General features: G+C 40.3%; 1 non-coding gene across 1 annotated transcript; it reads left to right on the top strand.

Moving 5' to 3' along the window:
* The first annotated feature begins 5,517 nt into the window (after positions 1-5,517).
* On the top strand, positions 5,518-5,624 carry LOC141593573 (small nucleolar RNA R71). The gene has a single exon (XR_012521647.1). It is a non-coding gene; the product is annotated as a small nucleolar RNA R71 (small nucleolar RNA).
* The last annotated feature ends 1,329 nt before the right edge of the window (positions 5,625-6,953 follow it).

The following is a 6,953-nucleotide window of genomic DNA, read 5'->3' as shown; positions in this document are numbered from 1 at the left end:
GATTCTACCAACTAATATGACATATAAACTAAATGCAAGTCCTAAGTTCACATTGTTATACCGCATCAATCAAAATAAAGCCACATAGTCATTAACATAAAGAGGAAAAAGGAGATTGGAAAGATCATACCATGCGGTCTTCAATATCCTCATGTCTCGGATGTGGCGTAGTCATTCAATGTGAACAAGGATAAAACAAATACAATATATACAACAATATATACATGACTATACTACAAAGGAAAAGAACTTGTTTTTGGTTTTTCAATTTTCAAATTTTTATGATTTTTTCGAAATTTTTCAATTTTTTTGGATTTTTGAATAAAAGTTAAGTTAGAATTCCCCATCCCCACACTAATATGGGCATTGTCCTCAATGGCCAAAATGATGGGAAATTATGCAAATATGATGCATGATTTCTACACTAAATGCAAGCTACACTAATCTACACTACATGATGCATGGTTTTTGTTTATGACGGAGAAGATAATTTAGATTACCTCCCGTTGTGTATGTATGTACTTCCCCAAACCGAATTAGACATTATTTCTAATGTCCTAAGGTTGGGTGTAGTTCATGCACACACTATGCAATGCATGAAACAAAATTTGTCATTTTGGATTTTCAAAAGTGGGAACAATAAAATGAGAACACCTCAATGGGGCCAAGGTGTTAGTCCTCTATGGTGCTAGGACTACTCCAACAATGATCAAAATAAATAAATAAATAAAACAAAGAGAGAAATAGACAAACCTCAAGAGGGTAGGAGCCTCCATAGCTTGCTAATCTTCCATCATATCATCACTATCATCATCTTCCTCACTAGAAGTGGTCTCATCACCACTTCCCTCTTCACTTTCTTGTTCACCTTGCTCATCATCCTCTTCTCCTTCTTCACTAGCTTTTTCATCAATGTTATCATCAACAACCGCATCAACCGCATCACCAACAACCTCATCATCACCCGGAATGCCCCTAGATGCACTCGGAAAGAAGACCTCCCTTTCCGCCCAACTAGGCAAAGGATAAGAAGGATCAAGTAGTCCTTGCCTAGCTAATTGTAGGAGGGGTGGATATTGGGCTAAGTAAGCATCTTTCCGATCCTTGAAGGCTTGCTTGTGCAACTCTTGCATAAGAAGAGTCACATAATCATTTCTTGCTTCGACGCCTTCGGGTTTGAATTCTTGGTACTCGAAAGGATAGGGTGGTGTGACAATGGAAGAGGAGGGTATTTCAATTTCACCCTTTTGTTGTTTGATGATGTACTCGGCCTCTTTTGAAAGGGGAAGGAGATAGTTGGTCCGGTGGACACTTAAACGACAAATCTTCGAAGGCAAAGTAAAAGATCTAGCCTCACTTGTGAGCCATCCATACTTGGTGTCAAGAGGGTTATGAGAGACCCACTTGTACTTGTGTATCATAGTATCAATATCAATGAGATGACCACCCTTCTTCGCCTCATACTTGCTATCCTTGTTGAAGTTCGGATCAAAGTATTTAGCTAAAAGAGTGACTAGACCTCCATTCACAATAACGGTAGTGCCTTGCTTCCCACAATCAATGTTTAGCCATCTATCCACAAAAAGCCTTAGAGAGTTGAAAGGCTTGGTGAATTCCCTTCCAACGTTCAAGGCCGACTCAAGAAGAACAAAATCGAGTTTGGTTAAATGGTTGGTGTCTTTTATTGCAATGATGGTGTTCCCTATGACATTGTGCCACACTCTAATGCCCGGATGGTGGACTAATAGAGCGCGACTAGCATGAAAGCTCTCAAATTTCCTTCCGGAAATCGCCTCCCAAAGAGGGTCGGGGTCATACTTGCCAACATTCTTGAAATAACTCGGTGAATCACTAAGACCCAAAGCTTTACCCATTTCCTCAAAGGAGATGCGCCTACTAACATTAGCTAGGCGAAACTCGATGGTTTCCATAGTCTCAACCTTGTTAACTTTCAAAGAACTCAAAAATTCTAAGGTAAGGGAGGGGTATGTCAATTCTTTTGTTGTAAACAATTTTTCCAACCCCATGGCTTTAAAGAAGGCTCTAGTTTGCTCAAGGACACCCAACTTATCTAAGGCATCTTCACAAATAAACTTGGTGGATAGAAATGATTTACTAGCAAACTTGGCAAAAGTGTCCCTATGGGATTTGGAAATGAGAATTACCTCCGGATAATTCGAAAGTTGAGCAATTTCCGGAGTAGTAGATGTTGTTGCTTCCATGGGAGGTTGTTGTTGTTGCACTTCCAAGTTTGGGCTAGCTACCACCATAGCCAATGCTTTCTTTGCTTGAAGACTCTTTTGTCTTGATGAGAGTGCCTTTGCCTTTGGTGCCTTTGCCTTTGTTACTTTTGTTGCTCCCTTAGTCCTTGACATTGATGAATAAACCAAGAAAAGAGAGAAAATCTTCAATTTCCAAGTATACCCAAATCGATTTAAAGATGAAAGGCTTTGCCTTTATGAATTTAAAAATCGACTCAAAGGTTGAAGATTTTGTGCTTGGTTTTGATTTTTGTGAAAGGGGAGTGATTAATTTGTTGTTAAAAGGATGTTTTGATTTGATTTTGGTGAATGTTGTTGAGGAATCTTGTTTTTGTAATGGAGAGGATGAGGGTTTTGGAGTTATGGGGTTTATGGGTAGTGTTTTGAATGAATGAATGAATGAAGAAATGAATGTGGGAGGGGGTTTATAATAAACCCGAAAAATTTGAAATGCAGGGGGAAGACGGGCGGTTTTCCTTCGGGACGCCCGGATTCTGCCTGTTCTGGGTTTCAGAATTCTCGCCTAAAGACGGGCGGATTTGAACAAAGACGGGCGGATTTGAAAATGCGGGACGGGCGTCTTTCAGAGAAGACGGGCGGAATTCCTTTACAGGGATTTTTCTTGTTTTCCTCAGCCAAAAAAGACGGGCGTCTTTCAGGGAAGACGGGCGACTTTTTGAAGACGGGCGGATTCTATTGCAGGACGCCCGGATTCGTTGGCAGTCACAAATTTTCAAAAATTCAGCTCAGAAGGACGGGCGTCTTCTGCCCAATATGCCCGGATTGCCTGAAGACGGGCGGATTCTGTTGAAACCGCTCGGATTCTACCCCTTCTACCCGGATTCAGTTCCATCCGTGTACTTTGCATATCCCTTGTCATTTTTCATTCTTCAAAATCTCGTGTTCTTCATTGTGGGGGCACTACTAAGGCATGAATAGCCTAGGAAATTGCTATCCCCACACTAAGCTAAAGTACTACACATTAATTGAAATCATTAGTCCCTCCCTCACTTCTCTCAAACATGATAATTATCTTGATCAAAGCATAAAAATCCAAAAATAACAAAAATGCAATTCAATAATTAAAATGCGAGTTAGGGAGTTAGAAATATTTACAAATGGTGGTTTAGGGAGGACTCCACCAAACTCTCATTCTTGATGAGATGTCAAGGGGGCATGTTCAAGGTGTTGTTGATGTTGCTCAACACCTTGAAAAAGTAATCAAAAGCTTGTTCATTGTCATGATAAAGTTATTCAATAGATCTTTGCCCTTGTTGTCGGTCTTGATCGATAGCATTACCAATATAGGGATTCTCGTCGTCCCAAAGACCACAAACTTCATCCACTTGATTGAGTTGATAGAGACAACTCTCCTAATTTCTTGTCTTGGCCAATGAGGCCATCCTCTTCTTCTTTGCTTGACTTTGATGAGCTTTGCAAGCTCTCTTTATTACAATTCACTTGCTCTTTGAATGGAGCATCTTCAATTTTCTTCTTCCATTGGAGTTCCGACTTCTTCCTATCATCCTTCCGGCTATAATGATCGATCATAAAACATGGTTCATGCAAACGTGGAGCTCTCATAGTCTTGTCAAGATTGAAAGTTATACTCTCATCTCCCACTTCTAGAGTGAGCTCTCCATGTTTCACATCAATCACCGTACCCGCGGTGTGTAAGAAAGGTCTTCCTAGAATGATTGGAATGTTGGAGTCTTCTTCCATATCAACAATGACAAAGTCCACCGGGATGAAAAACTTCCCAATTCATACGGGAACATCTTCCCATATCCCTAATGGTGTATTCGTCGATCTATCGGCCATTTGGAGTGTGATATTGGTGCATTTAAGCTCTCCCATCCCCAACCTTTTACTCACCGAGTACGGCATAACATTCACACTAGCCCCTAGATCACATAAGGCTTTGTTGATCGTGGTGTCGCCAATGGTACACGGTATTGAGAAGCTTCCCGGATCCTTGAGCTTTGGAGGTGAACTCCCTTAAAGTATTGCACTACTCACCTTAGTGAAGGCGATAGTCTCAAGCTTCCGGATCGACTTCTTCTTTGTGAGGATGTCTTTCATGTATTTCGCATAGGCCAGCACGTGATTGATTAATTCCGTGAAAGGAATTGAGACTTCTAAATTCTTCACAATTTCCATAAACTTTCCAAGTTGGTCATCAAATTTGGGCTTGGCTTGACGACTTGGAAAAGGAAGTCTAATCACAATGGGCTCCTTCTCCTTGACCTTGTCTTCATTTTTCTTTGAAATTTCTTCTTTTGATGATTCTACATCTTTGGAGTTTTGCACAATTTCTTCTTTGTCACTAGCTTCCACAACTTCATCCTCAACTTGCTTCTTCGGTGCTTCATACCTTGTACCACTTCTCAAGTGAATGGCACTAACCATTTCATGTCTTGGGGGATTACCTTGAGGTGGTAATTGCCCCTTTTGTCTTTGTGAGCTTAAAGATGCTAGTTGAGTCAATTGGGTTTCCAACATTTTGGTGTGAGCTAGGATGTTGTTGATGGTGGTTTCCTTTGCTTGACTATCTTTTTGCATTTGAGTGAAAAATTCTTGTTGATTCTTTTGCATTTGAAGGACCGCTTTTTGAACATCAAAACCTTGGTCATTTTGTTGATTGTATGGATTTTGATTTTGGTAACCTTGGTTTTGGTTGTAAAAGGGTCTTTGATTTTGGTTTCTCATGGGAGGTGGGGTGTATGTTGTTTTAGGGTTTTGAACATTTTGGCTTTTGTATGAGAGATTTGGATGGAATTTGGTGTTTTTATTGTAATAGTTGGAATAAGGGGTACCACTCTTGTATGCTTGGAAAGCATTCACTTGTTCATTTGTTCCCCTACATTCACTTTGGTCATGTCCCAAAGTTCCACAATTCTCACATATCCCACTTGGGATTGATGAAGATGCCGTCATGGCATTAACATGATGCTTTGGTGATTTTGAGGCTTCTTCAAGTCTAGCCATAGCTTTTTCAAACTTCAAATTGATTGTGTCAATGTGAGCACTAAGTTGAGCACCCAATTGAGTAACGGAGTCCACTTCATGCTTTCCTCCTCTAGTAGCCTTGCGAGGTCTACTATATTGTGAGTTATGGACTGCCATTTCTTCAATTTTGTTCCAAGTTTGATTGTCATCAACTTCGGTGAACATTCCATTTGATCCCATGTTGAGAATGTTCCTTGAATCTTCATATAGACCGTTCCGAAATTGTTGTACCAAGAACCACTCGCTAAGTCCATGATGAGGACACGAGCGACAAATTCCTTTGAACCGCTCCCAAGCTTCATACAAAGATTCTTCATCCCTTTGCTTAAAACCCGTAATTTGAGCTCTTAGCATGTTAGTCTTTTCCGGTGGGTAGAATTTTTTGTATAAAGCTAGAGCCAACTTCTTCCAAGAATCAATTCCGAGAGTGGCCTTATCAAGGCCCTTCAACCATTGTTTCGCGGTGCCAATTAGAGAAAAAGGAAATAAGACCCATCGAATTTGGTCTTGAGTTACACCGGTTTGAGAAATCGCATCACAATAGTCACAAAAGGTCTCCATATGAGAATGAGGGTCTTCACTAGGCGTCCCCCCCCCCCCCCCCCCCAAATTGGCTCCTTTCGACTAATTGGATAAATGCGGATTTAGCAATGAAATTTCCGGTTAGATGTTGTGGTGTGGGAGTACCATTGGGTAGGTTCTCCTCGGTGGGTACGGAATGTGATGAAAACTAAGGCATTGTGGGTTGATTTTGTGTTGTATTTTGTGTTGGGTTCTCCTCACCTTCTCTTGCAAAAGGGTTGATGAACTCAATAGTTGGTTGAATATCTACAACCTCACTAATACCTCTGAAATTTCTCCTAGCAAGTCTTCTATTGGTTGTCAAAGTTCTTTCAATTTCACGATCAAAAGGTAACAAATCACCTTGTGACCTTCTAGACATGCAAAATATCAAACAACTCGAAAACAATTAGAACAAACCTTGAGGAGTTTTACTTCCCCAAGGCAAAGAAAGACACAACTAATAATATAAGAAAATCTAAATTAAGTTAACACCGTCCCCGGCAACGGCGCCATTTTTGGTCGGGCTAAATCTTTTCGGTAACTTGTCGTTAGGAGTACCTAGACCAAAACACAATTTATAGCTTCACAAACAACTCTACAATTAGTAAAGAGGCAAGTAAAGGTCGGATCCCAAGGGACGGGAATTGAGATGAGATTTCTATTGCAACTAGTGGTGTCTTAGGGGTGTCACAATTTGAGTTGATGTAGAAGGTCACTAAACTAAATAACAATGAAAGTAAACAAGCAAGATGAATTAAAAGGGTTGTAAACAATTGATAAAAAGCACTAGGGTATCATGGGGTCATAGGGGAATCATGGGAATTGATCATACAAACATGTTCTCAAATTATAAGCAAGCAATTATTGTTGTGATGGATTGAGTTGGGTTATATCTTACAATCCTAGGAAAGTTTGGGTCCTGGAGCCGAATCGATTAGATTGTACAACACCTACAAGTCGACTTAGTCTTTCCTACTCAACAACATGCATGGTCTAATTAGACTCGAGTTGGTTTATATCTTACAAGTCTCATTGAAAAGATAGGTGATGGATAAAAAATGCAAGGATTCATAGGCTCGCATTTCATCAAACATAACATGTGCATGAGTTGAGATCAAA

The sequence above is a fragment of the Silene latifolia genome, chromosome 7 (assembly GCF_048544455.1).
Source record: "Silene latifolia isolate original U9 population chromosome 7, ASM4854445v1, whole genome shotgun sequence".
NCBI lineage: Eukaryota > Viridiplantae > Streptophyta > Magnoliopsida > Caryophyllales > Caryophyllaceae > Silene > Silene latifolia.
This window is presented reverse-complemented; position numbering and strand designations above follow the sequence as displayed.